The sequence below is a fragment of the Acinonyx jubatus genome, chromosome B1 (genome assembly GCF_027475565.1).
Source record: "Acinonyx jubatus isolate Ajub_Pintada_27869175 chromosome B1, VMU_Ajub_asm_v1.0, whole genome shotgun sequence".
Taxonomy (NCBI): Eukaryota; Metazoa; Chordata; class Mammalia; order Carnivora; family Felidae; genus Acinonyx; species Acinonyx jubatus.
In genome coordinates, this window is record NC_069382.1 from 102,416,978 (window position 1) to 102,431,123 (window position 14,146).

Consider the following 14,146-nt stretch of genomic DNA (forward strand, 5'->3'; position numbering starts at 1 on the left):
TGAGTAACAACTTGTAACTTGTACTAGAAGAGCTATGTGCTGAGTGCTAACAGAAAAACAATGCAAGGCAAGAGGGTGGAAAATGCATACAACGTGAGACAGTTTGCACTTTTAAACAGGATAGTCATGGAAAGTCTAGTTGCGAATTGTTGCCTTTGCACAAATGTTTGAAGGAGATGAAGATACCACCTGAGAAAAAGACATTCCGAACACAGTGAATAGCATGCTTAGCATGTTGGGAAAATAGTAAGCTATCCAATGTGGCAGGAGAAATGTGAACAAAGAACAGACAAGATGAAAAGGAGGGATGGGAACAGATCATGTGGGGCACAGAAAAACCTCTGTGAGGACTTTGGCTTTAAACTCTTTTTCAAAGCACAAAAACCTACGAAAGAATGAGATAGATCAGTTCAATACCAATGGTCAAATGCCCACTAAGGAAAGCATTGAGGAATAAAGCAGCATCTTATCTAAAGAATTAAAGCCAGGGCTTACTTCCAGCCCAACATATTAGCTCATCACTTATTAGCTGTTTGGTCTTAGATAAATCCTTATCCTCTCTGATTTACAGCTTCTTCATCTATAAAATGGAGATAACAATAATAGCCCCAATTAACATAGATTAAATGTTTCAAGAATTCTAAAACACTATACTATGTTAGTTGTTTCCTTTTTAACTCTGTGGATTGCAACCTTCCCTAAAGTGATCTAAATGATCCCCAAATATTTAATATAAATTAAGTTTTTAATAAATGCATAATATTACAACATTAAAGGAGCTCTACATTGGTAGTAAATTTGTATTTTTAATGAAAGAATCCTATTAAAATGATATTCTTTCATCATTTCCTAGGCACCAGGTTTGCATCATGAACTGTGCTGAAGTATATAAAACAACCCCTCCCTTTAATGACCTTACTTTGGTGAAGGGCAAACACACAAACAGATAATTTTAAAATACTGTGGCTTCCACTCTTGTGCAAGATGTCAAACTAGTATATGCCCTCTGCTCCCTAACCCCAGCCCAAGTCTGGAGATTATACAAAAGGAATAGGTAGCCAAATGAGAAACAGGAAGAAACCTTAAGGACACCAAAGTAACTGGCTTCTAAAGTGGGAGGGAAACAGCAGCTAAGAAATAGAGAGGGACAAGTGCTACAGACTGGAAAAGAGCTTTCTAGTTAGGACCTTTTCCTTTCTTCACATTGCTCTCGGCAGAGAATTCCCACCCCACACAATGCAATGAAACAGGAAAGTTCAGCTACCACACTAGTGCCATCTGGAGTGTAAGGGAGATTATAACATTATAACAACAGGAAAGCACTAGAGCACAACCAGTTTGGGAACTGGTAACAAGTACGGGGACCTGCAAGGGCCCTGTGTGTTCTTCTCTCATGCCTACTTCACAAATAGAACAGAGATTAGTAGGATCTGGAAAAAATCATGCCGCTAGGCTGGGTAACAGTTCTCTCAGGCTGCATCACTCCAGATCAAGCCCCTCTACTCACATCCTACCTCTACTCACTGAAATCATTTGAATAAACACAAATGAGAGTTCACCCTTCTCATGTAAACATTATTAGTTTGTAATTTGGTTGTACTCCAGGAAAAAGATAACCAGACACTTGAGGAGTAGCAGCAAACTGAACATTTTACAACATAGGCAAGAGAATAAACAGACCGAAGGGAATACAAATTTAAAAAAAAAATAAATATCCACCAACTGAATATGGCAGCTTTTTAAAATACTGCAATTTTGCAAAAGAATGACTTAACTAGCAAAATGGATAGAAGTGAAAACCATATTAAGAAGCAGTAAGCTCAGATCAGGAAATTTTCCTGCAAGTACTAAAAAAGGAGTAAAGAAGTGGAAAATATAAACATTTCAAAAAAGCTAAAAGGCATGAGTGAAATCTAAAACTATCAATACTATCTAACAGAATTCCCAGAAAAAGTAAATTGAGTAAACACCTTTAAAAATGACTATGATTTTTCCACAATTAAAAGCCAAAAAACTCACAGACAGAGAATACATAACTCAAAAAAATCCACACATGATGTGGGGAAGGAAGTAGGATGAAAGTTATGAAGGCTTAAACTGAAAAGAGAGAGAAAAAAGAGATTTTCAAGCCCATTTATTGGCAAACAATAGAAATGGAGACACCTGGGTGGCTCAGTTAAGCGTCCGACTCTTTATTTTGGCTCAGGTCACGATCCCAGGGTGGTGGGATTGAGCCCTGTGTCAGGCTCTGTGCTGTGTACAGCCTGCTTGGGATTCTGTCTCCCTCTCTCTCTCTCTGCCCACCCCCCCCCCCCAACACGCAAGCTCGCTCTCTCTCTCTCTCTCTCTCAAAATAAACATTTTAAAAAGAAAGAAAACATGAATCAAAAAATAAACTTTTGTAAAAACTAATATAACAGACAAAATTTTCACAAGCTTGATTAAGGAAAAAAAGAAACAGATATATAAACACCAAGGAAATTGATAAATGAGAAATGACCACAGATACAGAAGCAACCAAAAGAACTGTAAACGAATATCACTTAAGTTTTATGGCAATAACTTTCAAAATCTAAAGGAAAGGGTAATTTCCCCAAAAAATACAAATTAACAAAATCAAGCCAAGAAAAAGTAGAAAATATTTTCGAAACCTAGAACAATGTGGAAACAAAAGTTCTCCCACTGCAAATGCCATCTGGATCACATGGATTCAAAGTTCAATTTTATCTAAAAGTTAAAGAACTATTAATTCTAATGGTATATTATTGCAGGGCACAGGAAAAATAATATACAAAGTATCCCAAATCATTTAATGAAGCTAACATAACCTGAATATCAAAACACGATAAATTTCAGACTAATGTGACTTGGATATAAAACTCATAAATAAAGCACTAGCAAACATAATGCATCAATGTGTCAAAGAATAATATACACTATTGAAAAGAATAGTCAAGGAGGGTTTATTCCAGGAATGCAAATGTGATTCTATATTTATGCTTTCAATAAATATTCAGGAGGTTATGCAGAAAAGAGCTAACAAAGCAATGTTTGCAACAGCCAAAAGGTGGAAACCCAAATGTTCATCAACTAATGGAAGGGATAAACAACATATGGTATGAGCATGTTACGTGTGTATACATACTCTAACAGTGGAATATTATTCAGCTATAAAAAGAAATGAAGTTGGGGCGCCTGGGTAGCTCAGTGGGTTAAGTGTCTGACTTCAGCTCAGGTCATGCTCTCGTGGTCCGTGAGTTCAAGCCCCACGTCGGGCTCTGTGCTGACAGCTCAGAGCCTGGAGCCTGTTTCAGATTCTGTGTCTCCCTCTCTCTCTGACCCTCCCCTGTTCATGCTCTATCTCTCTCTCAGTCCCAAAAATAAATAAATGTTAAAAAAAAAAAAAATTAAAAAAAAAAAAAAAGAAATGAAGTACTTTTCATACTACCATATGGATGAACACCGAAAACACTTTGCTAAGTGAAAGAAGTCAGTCATGCAGGACCACACGTTATGTTTCCATTGATACAAAATGTCCAGAACAGAGAAATCTAGAGACAGTCAGTGGTTGCTTTGACTGGAGAAATGGGGGCTATAGAGATGAGAAGGGAAGAGTAACAGCTAAAGGATACAAGGATTCTTCTCAAGATGATGAAAATGTTCTAAAATTGTGGTGATAGGTCTGCCTAAAAACTACTGAATTGTACTCTTTCAATGAGTAAATTGTATGATATGTGAATTATATTTCAATAAAACTACATAAGAAAAAAGAAAAAAGACAACATAGCAAGACCAGAGATTGCCATCTCAGAAAGGCCTGTTTGCAAGGTTTTAGGCTTTTGGAATTTAAATTTTTGAGAGGATTCCCACCTCAATAACTAGTGAGTGCTGGTTACTGTGCCTGAACTGTGTTTTATCCTGAACATCTGCTTTCCTTCTGGAAGTATGGAATTTTGATAACCTATGAAGCAGAGGATAACTATGTGACTACTCCAATAAAACCCTATGCACTGAGTCTCTAAACAGCTTTCTGACAGACAACACTTTACTTGTCACCACAATTTGGTGCTGGAGGAATTCGTGTGTTTTTTGTGACTCCGCTGGAATAAAATTGTGAGAAACTTGTGCCTGATTTCCATCAGACATCACCCCATGATCGCTCCCCATTTGCTGATTTTGCTTTATTTCTTTCTGCCCTAATTAATAAAGCATACCAGGAAATACTATATGCTGAGTACTCGGAGTTTTACAAAATCACCAAACCTGGGACTGAGAGGGATCTTGGAGACCTCAACACAAAGGCATTATGAAAGTACTTTGTTTCTATCAGTCTTGCAAAGTTAAAAGAGACACTGTTGGTTGGGATAAATGGAAAGAAGTGCTTTCTCTTCTTGTTGACTAATAAAACATGTAATTATACTGTACTACCCTTGCAGAAATATTATAGCAACCTGACAACAACCGTTAAATTTAAAAACATTTATTTATTTATTTATTTATTTATTTATTTTTCATTTGAGAGAGAGAGAGAGAGAGAGAGAGAGAGAGAGAGAGAGAGAGAAGGGGAAAAGGACGGAGGGAAAGGGAGAGAGAATCTTAAGCAGGCTCCATACTCAGCACAGAACCTGACACGAGGCTTGATCTTACAACCCTGGGAACGTGACCTGAGCCAAAATCAAGAGTTGGACACTCAACCAACTGAGCCACCCAGGCACCCCAAAACAAACACCCTTCAATCTAAAAGCTCTAATACTGAGATTCTATGCCCCCCCAAAAGTATTACCTTTTTGAGCTATATTATGTAGGTGCAATAAATAAGGAAAGAATCAAAATGAATATCCATAAATAGGAACATAATTATATAAGAGGGTGTTTTTGAGTGACAAAGGCAAAATGCAGAAATGTAATATAATCCCATTTTTGTAAAACATATGTGAAAAAATATATATGCTTTACATGAACTTCTTAACAAGGAAGAGTGTGTATATGTTTTATTAAAATGGGGATGGACAGCCAAACTTGAAAATAAAAGTGAAAAAAAAAAAGCCTGTACGAAAGAAACCTATAGTATGTATCTTAATTACATTCACACATTATATAAGTTATGTACGTGTATACACACAAAAAAAATTTAAATAAATACGACATACCAGAAAACAATAAATGAAAAGAAATTTGATATTGCAATTTTAGGCTCAGATAAAATTGACTGAATAAAAATACAACTGATCTCTCTACATTGACTTTGTATCCTGTAACTGTACCGAATTCGAGCATTAGTTCTAACAGTTCCTGCTGGAGCCTTAATAGTTTCACTTCTTCTTTTCCTATTTGGATGCCATTTATTTCTTTTTCTTGACTAACTGCTCTGGCTAGGACTTCCAGTGCTATGTTGAATAGGTGTGGTGAGAATGGGCACCCTGTTTTGTTTCTGATCTTAGAGGAAAAGCTTTTGCCTTTTCATAATTAAAAATGATGTCAGCTGTGTAGTTGTCATAAATGGCTTTTACTACATTGAGGCACATTCCCTCTATACCCACTTTGTTGAGAAATTTTATACTGGAAGGATATTAAATTTTGTTAAATGCTTTTCTGCATCTAATTTTTCCTTTCTTTAATGTGGTATATGACATTTATTGATTTTCAAATATTGAACCATCCTTGCACGTCAGGAATAAATCCCACTTGATCATAGTACATGATCCTTACAATATGCTACTGAATTTGATTTGTTAACATTTTGCTGAGAATTTTTCCATCTATACTTGCCAGGGATATTGGCCTATATTTTCTTTCCTTGTAGTGTCCTTATTTATCTTTGTTATCAGGGTAAAGCTGGCCTCATAAAAAGGAGTTTGGACGTGTTCCCTTTTCTTCAATTGATTTAAAAATGAATATTAAGCTAGAAAAAAAATTGAATTGTATTCACCCAATGGCATATTAGAGTCCTAACCTCCAGTGCCTGTGAATACTTGGAAATAGGGCTTTTGCAGATGTAATGAGGTTAAGATGAGGTCATTAGTGTGGGCCCTTATCCAATAAGGCTAGCAGTTATCATTAAAAGAGACAGAAACACACAGAGAGAATACTGTTTAATGACAGGCAGAGAATGGTGCGATACAACTACAAGTAAGGGAACACCAAGGATTGACAGCCACCACCAGAAGCAAAAAGGGGAAAGGAAGGCTTCTGCTCAGAGCCCTTGAAAGAAAACAACTCTGCCAACCTTGACTTTGGACTTCCAGCCTCTGGAGCTGTGAGAGAATAAATTTCTATTGTTTTATGTCATTCATTTTGTTCTGCTTTGCTATAGCGGTCCTAGAAAACTAATAAAAGTGCTAATAAAGCTATGAAATTCCTTTGTTCTTTTACGTTTATTGGGATTTGTTTTGATTATAAAATATTACATAGATTTTTAAAATAACATAGAAGTATTGCATAGGGAAAATATAGAATACCCATAATCCTACATAAAATCACTGCTAATAAAGCTACTGAAATATATTTTTAATAGTATCCTGGCCTAACCATCAAACTATAAAGTAAAATTTCATTTTAACATCTTTTCACTAATAAGCAATACAGCAACTCAAAGACACGCTCAAGACTTTTTATTGGTACACCACAACTGTTCACCTAACTAGTAAAAGTATTCAAGGTTTCATTTTCAATAACTCGATAGCAAGGTGAAGAGGTATAGCAAGGTGAAGCAATTAAAAGCCTAATTCATTATAGAGGTATCTTGACTTCTGTAAATTGAAGGACTAGAGTAAGGAAGATACAACTGAAGAACAGATATCCTTTGACACACAAAACCACTGTCACCCCACAAATGGAGGTATTGGAGAAGAGTGTACTAGAACATTTATAAAACAAAGACAGAAAATGAGATTAAAGTCATAAGAATATACTGTACCACCACAAACAAAAACAGCAAATTTTAAGTAATTCCCAATGTTCTGTACTTTTTTGCACTATTTCTTTTCATCTAAAAAAGAACTATGCTTTATCTCTCATGGCTTTTACCTACTCACTAGTTCCCACTGATAACTAACCAGAGAAAGACATGAGTTCATGTGTATCCAGAATATAGAGTACGAACATTAAAGACAATGGCTTATAGCAATCTGTCTTAAGATACGACTTAAGAAGCCAATTATGCCAAAGCAGGCATAACCTAACATTTCTTTGCCTTGACAAAGGCCAAAACGGAACTCTTGCTTTGCCTGTATCTTCCCCCTCATCTCATTTGATGGTAACTTTGTCTTTCCAGTTGCTGAGAACAAGTATCTTGCTATGATCTTTGACTCTGCTTTCTCACCTACCTCTGTCAGAATGTGACCAATTCTCACCCCCTCCGCTTCTACTATTCTCACTTCTATTCTCGACATATCCATCATCAAATCTTGCCTGGATTGCTAGTATAGCCTAATTGTCTCCTAGATGCTGCCCTTACCCAACAAAACCTACCCTCAAGAACAGGCAAAAAGAGCCATCTAAAATTAAATCATGTCATCCCCCTCCTTATAATCTTTCAATGGGTCTTTATTACCTTCAGATTAAAACCCAAAAAGTCTTTACAATGGACTGCAAGGCCCTATACTACCTGCCAAAAGTAAAAAACACTTTTTTCTATACTCTCACTGCACTAATGAGACCAGATGTGTTCTTCCACAACAAGCCATTCTCCAATTCTCAGTGGACACCAACACAATACCTACAATTTAACTCAATTTTGGCATTATCTACCTGCAGTCAGTGTCAAATCCCAAGACAAGGGCTCAGTCCCAAAAGACCATCCTTCTCACTTCAGCCGCTCATCACATGTCCCAAGTTGTTACCTGTACTTCTGATGAATTGCCTATAATTTGGAGGTTCCCATGACATTCTCCATGGATCCAATTAATTTGCTAACATGGCTCACAGAACTTAGGAAAACAGCTTACCGACTAGACTTGAGGTTTATTATGAAAAGATACTCAGAAACAGCCAGATGGAAGACAGGCAAAGGGTAAGGTATGTGGGAAGGGGGATGGAATGTCCATGCCCTCTCCAGACATACTGCCCTCCCGGCACCTCCCTATGTTCAACAATCCAAAAGCTCTCCAAATCCCCTCAGTTAGGATTTTTTATGGAGGCTTCATTACACAGGGCACAACTGATTAAATCATTAGCCATTAGTGACTAGCTCGAAATCCACCGCGCTCCCCTCCCTGGAAGTGGAGGGAGGTGGACAGGCTGAAAGTTAAATTCCTCTAATCACACAGTTGGTTCCCCTGGCAACTAGCGCCCCCTCCTAAGGCTATCTAGGAGCTCTGAACCACCAGTCATCTCATTAGCATGCAAAAAAAACACATTTATTGCTTCCAGAGATTCCAAGGGTTTTAGAGGCTGTGTGCCAGAAAATGGTGCCAGAGATCAAATACTGTATATATTTCTTACTATGTCACACCTGCCCATCCCCTCACCTTCACCTCTAAATACTTTTCCTATACTTTCTCCACTGCAGTTGTATCACCCTCCTTGTTTCTGAACACACCATGCAAACACCTGCTTTAAAGTGGCTATTCTGCCTGGAACACACTTCCCCTTGATACCCACATGACTTCTCCCTGGCTCCCTTCGGGATTGCTCTGTTCAAAAAACACCTTCTAAATGAGGCCTATATTGATTTAAAATTGCAACCACAACCTCCACTCCACACTCCCAACTCCCCTTACCCTGCTCTACCACCTTTCTTTTCTCCTTGGCATTTATCACCATCTTATATACTATATAACTGACTTACTAGGATTATTATTGTTTCTCCTCTCAATCATCTTAGAATGTAAAGGGAATCCCAGGCATGTAAAACAGTGCACAGTACACGGTAAGTACTCACTAAATATTTATTAAAGAAAGCTCAGGAAATAAAGTGAAATCTCAATCAACAAATCAGTGCTCCTATAACAAAGATGACCTAGGCAATCAGGACTCAGGACAATCTCCCACCAAGTGGCAGCTACATCATTGTCAGTACTATTGCCAAGGAGGTAGGATTATTTCAGGCCTATACAACATACTATATAGGAGGAAAAGTCTTCCAGAATTCACATCCTGCTTGAAACGGAAGGCCACCATGAGAGGGGCAAGAGTTTTACTTTGTAGGCCAAGAAGTTTAGAAGACATCTGGTGGACAAAGAATGCCCTGATAGGTTCTTGACAAGGACAGAATCTATGGTCTGATAATGACCTCAAGTGTCCCACAATTATTTATTCCACCAATGATAAAGCTTCTAGCATCACAGAAAATTACTCAACTATTCAATCATTAAAATCATATCAGTTACATAATCTATAATCATAATGATATAAAAAGGTTCATAGTTGTTAAATATCATAAACCATGTATAAAATACCTAATAAATGCCCCAAATAAGCAGGCATTCAATAAATGTAAGCTAACTATAATGATAGCAGCAACTACCTTTGAGGTAAATGGTCTTTAATAATATAAAGAAACATTTGAAAAGAAAGTAAAAGCTGTATTATATGTATCTCATTTTGCTATCTTTCTCCATTTCCTTCCACTGATGTATCAATCTTGACTATAGCCTTAGTTAGATCAGATAAATTGTACAATAAAGTATCAATTTCTAAATTTTAGTATCTGTGAATAAGTTATTCTTAGTAGAAAATAAAACAATTTCATTTACAGAGCTACCCTACTGTAAGAAACTTAACAGGAAAAATTCTAATTTACAAAAAAAAAAGTGTTTGGGAATGCTTCACTTTACAAATGGATTCATCACAGTATTGTTTTAAACATTCATTTACAACCTTTTGGACTAGAGAAAGAGAAATTAAGTTAAAGCATTGAAGGCAATGCATCGGAAATAAATGGAAAGCAACTCTGGAATAACAATGCAAACAAAAGAGATTTAATTTAGAAAAATTCAACCTATGTACCACTTTTCAGAAAAATAACTACAAACTTCCTTAATGAGAACTTTAATTCGTAAATAACATATCCATCCAGCCATAAAACATAACTAGAGCACCCAAAATACATCTGGACACTGCTCTCATCATGTCTCTGGGTCCCGGAGAAAGCTCCTCTGCCTGCCTACCACCCTTCGTGGTGTCCATATGGTACTCTCTGTACACCTGAGATGACAGCACACATACCATCATCTCCAGGTTCTCTTACTCCGCGTTCCCTCTACAGAAACACAGTACAGAGTTTTAAAAGAAATGTACAAAGTGCAGTGGTAACACAAAAATGAAGTAATCTACTGTCCTTTGCTGGCTTAGAAAATACTTCACAGGTGTGGTATGGGTGACCAGTAAGTTGAAAGAGTAATGGGAGGAGGAGAAGCGGTATCTTACAAAGGTAAGGTATAAGAAAACAAGAACTATTGGATCTTTGGAAACTCATTTCAGTTTGGGGGAGGATTGGGAACAGGCTGAGATGAGGCTCAGAAAAGGAAGACCTCCTATTTCTGACTACTTTACCTTTGTCTCATTGATTTTTGATTCTCTAGTGCCTAGCATACAATAGGTCAATAAATGTTCACTGAATAAATTTGCTAACTCAGAAAATCACAAAAAGTAAAAAAAGTTTGGAATTTGGAGGCCCCAAATTCCAAAGGAAAAGTATTTCTTCAAAAGGCTTTCTGCAGGTCAATATTTACAAAATAGAAGTAAACAGAGGTTACATTTACAAAATGTGTTCAAAAATACCAAATTAATTTTAAAAAATCACAATTCAGATAACTGAAATGATAGTTTAGGTACTGAAACATGGTTTATGTTGCATATTTTATTTTCTGATGAATTACAAATATGAATATAAGCAGCAACTTTTCTGAAGTGACTCATAAAACAAAAATTCTTCAACTACATCCAATGGTTTGTAGCATTTTTGTGTATGTCAGAGACACTTTTGGTGGCCTAATGAGGCCTATGGACTCCGTGGGAAAACGTTTGTAAGTGCATAAAATAAAATTCATAATATAATTCATCAATTATGTTAAAATTCAGTTCTAACCACAGACTACAGTTCTAATCATGGACCCTCCTTTAAGAATTCTTGATAGAGGATATCGGTTAACTTGGAAAAGCAAAGAATAGACACTTCTTACCTAAACAGCACCCCCCCATATATATGTAATATTCCTATTATCTTAAAAAAGCTCATAATAAATTACCAAGATTAGGATATTATATAAAGTTAATATTTAAAGTTTAAATAACTTTTGAAGGTTTATTTGTGGTAGAACAGGCTGCTTCCATTTCTTGTTCCTACTATGTGCATCTGTTGTAATGCAAAATTTTCTAACATCACTTCATCTGTACAAAATTAATAATAATATACTAATGCTATATTTGTATCATCACTAATCTCTAGCTAGTTCTCCAAACATGACATCTACTAGAACACTTCCTCCCTTAATCCAAGAGCTCATGAGTACTAGTAGGCTAGACTGACAATCTTCTGGGCCCCAGCACACCTAGCACACTCTGTATTCAGAATCCTTTCAGATGCACTACATAAACGACCTCACTGTAGGTTGTCTTTGGGATCTATAATTAAGAAACACCTTATAGTTAAAGCTGTCAAATAACAAGATCTGCTCAGTATTGTAGTAACTAAATGTCTTTGTAGGATAACTTAATCTACCACTTTATAGATTTAAAACATACTTTTGGAAAATTGTAGGGTACAGCAACATCCTCCTTAGCATGGTAGGTGAGTGAGTTCCAAACAGTATCAACAGGGAAAATAAAAATAACTCTGATTTTGACTCTTTAATGGGCATATCACCTTAAAATAAATCAGAATTTTTATTTTTTAACTGTCTTGCTAAAACTTCTAAACCATAATTCTAAAATTGTATTTGATACTACAGTTTAAAAGAAACATTTGACACTAAATATAATACAAAAAAATCTTGAATCACAGTACATTGTAAAATCATAAAAAATTTTGAAAAGACATTTTCTTTTTTAAGGAAGAGAACAAACACGGTGGAGAACGGTACCCCTCCCATATTAAAATAGCTATCTTTTAAAAAACTTCTTTTTGTATCTTCTAGAGAATATTAATGGGTTGACAACTAGTGTCAAGTTTCATGAACAATATACAATCTACATATGTTTATAAAAAGTTTTTAACTAATAAAGAAAAAAAGGTGTTCTTGATTACTTATTTTCTACACTGCAGGAAAAAATACACATAACTACCAATGAGTTTAATTTGTGAACAAACTTAAATAAATCACTTTATAGCTTATTACCAGTAATCACGAACGTAGACAAATTGTCCAAAAAAGCTCATTTTAAGAGCCTCCAAAATGTAAAACAAAAACAAAACCTGTGTTTTTTCCAGACTGTAATTAACTCTTACTTACAGTTGAGTTTGTCTATTTGAATTCTTATGACAATGGCAGATAAATCATGTATTACTTTTACAAAGTAAGTTTTATTTTTCTAATTTCTCCTTCACAGGATGAAGGAGCTTTGCCTAGGCCATCATCAGGAAACCAAAAATAGAAAATTAAACTAACAAGTACCCATTTAGCCAAAAGCTCATTTCAATCAGAATTTTGTTAGTACTTGTTACTTCCTTTAAACACTGAGAATTAGCAATGTTCTTTTAAAGAACAGAGTTAAAAGCGAATCAGACCCTAATTACAAAGAACTTCCGAAGTTTAAACATCCCTCACAATAGCCTTGAAAATCCAGTGCAAAAGTATATATATATTTTTCCAGATAAGGAAACATTCTGGCATACTCTGCTAACAAATAAAGCCTTCCAGTACATTTTGCAAGCATTAATCAGACTTTGCATTGATACAGAAAACCTTGCAGCAAGATAACAAAACCTCACAACATGCTCAGATTGCAGTCTTTAGAAGGCCTCCCTAGTACACCTGTACAAGTACTTCCTGTTCTCCAACGATGTTTAAAAGTAGTTTGGTAAATGTCCCATAAGTTGTTGTCTAAAAGCTAAACATTAACTTCATAAATTACTACTACCAACCAGAAACCACCAGCCCAAAGATTCTTACGTATCCAGTCATCTCTCTTCTCCAAGGAGGACAACATAACCATCTGGACCCCTTTATAGAGCTGCTGCTCGGGAGTGGCAGTGGCTTCGCAAGCAAGGCGCAGGGGCCAAGTAAGCTATATTCACAATCCCAACGCACCCAGCTGGACTCCAGGTTCTGCCTCTTGCCCGCCCTCAAACACAGCAGCAAGAACAGCCACGACCCAGTAAATAGAGCACCTCCTTTCACCTCCCGCGCGCCTCCAGCCTGCCCAGAGGCATCTCCGCCGGGCCGGGACGTGACGGGCAGGAGGCGGGCAGGCTGCGTGCCCTCGGGCGCCTGAACCCGGGCGAAAAGTCCGCGGAGCAGGAGCGGAGGATGTCACAGGGCTGCTGCTAGGGGAGAGACAAGGTCTGGCGCTGAAACTGGGGTCTCCCACTCAGGCCCGGGGTCTCCAGTCGTTGGATCTCTATCTAGAGACTAGTTTCGGATACTTACCTTGAGCTCTGCCCTCCTAACGAGAGGAGCGTGCGGTCCAGGTAGAGAAACACGGGCCTTCCACTTCCACAGGGCTACCTCCCGCTGGCCCAGCTCTGCCTCACGCCAACACCCGGCTGATACTAACAGCTGCCACCGTAGCCGAGGTTCACCGGGAACTGGAGCAGTGGCGTCTGGTATCGCCGCCCAGAGCTCGACCCGGAGCACGGAGCATGCGCACACGCCCCAACACCCAAGGGCCAGTCAGGACAGTGACACCTGCGATCAACAGGTCCCGGGGGACCCGCCCCAATCTCCGCCTCGCGCCCGCCCCGCCTCCTTGGGAAAGGCTCCGCCTTCACGCTCACCGAGTTAACCCCGCCCCGCACGCGATTTCCCGGCTTTCCGGACCTGGCGAACTGTATTCCCGCGGGGGTTCGATTGGGCGCGCGATCCAGTAGATTTACTCCAAGGCGCGAGATCCCGCGAGAGCAGGAGCTTGAACATTTCCCCTAAGGCAAGGGGCGGTGTGGAAGGGCTTGCTGAACTGTTGGGAAAGGTGCGTGCAGGTTGGCCCTCAAGTGGAGGTGATTATTCCGGTGCTCTTGGTCATTATATTCGGTATTTTCTAAGTTCAG

General features: G+C 37.9%; 1 protein-coding gene across 2 annotated transcripts in view; it reads right to left on the reverse strand.

The window, feature by feature from the left end:
• USP53 (ubiquitin specific peptidase 53) overlaps nt 1–13,814 on the reverse strand; it is a 64,924-nt gene extending 51,110 nt beyond the window's left edge. The window contains exon 1 of one of the 2 annotated variants that reach the window (XM_015077486.3): nt 13,530–13,814. The gene's annotated coding sequence lies outside the window, so the exon portion shown is untranslated. The remainder of the gene's footprint in view (nt 1–13,529) is intronic. The other variant, XM_015077485.3, reaches the window with a different exon arrangement.
• Between the last annotated feature and the right edge of the window lie 332 nt (nt 13,815–14,146).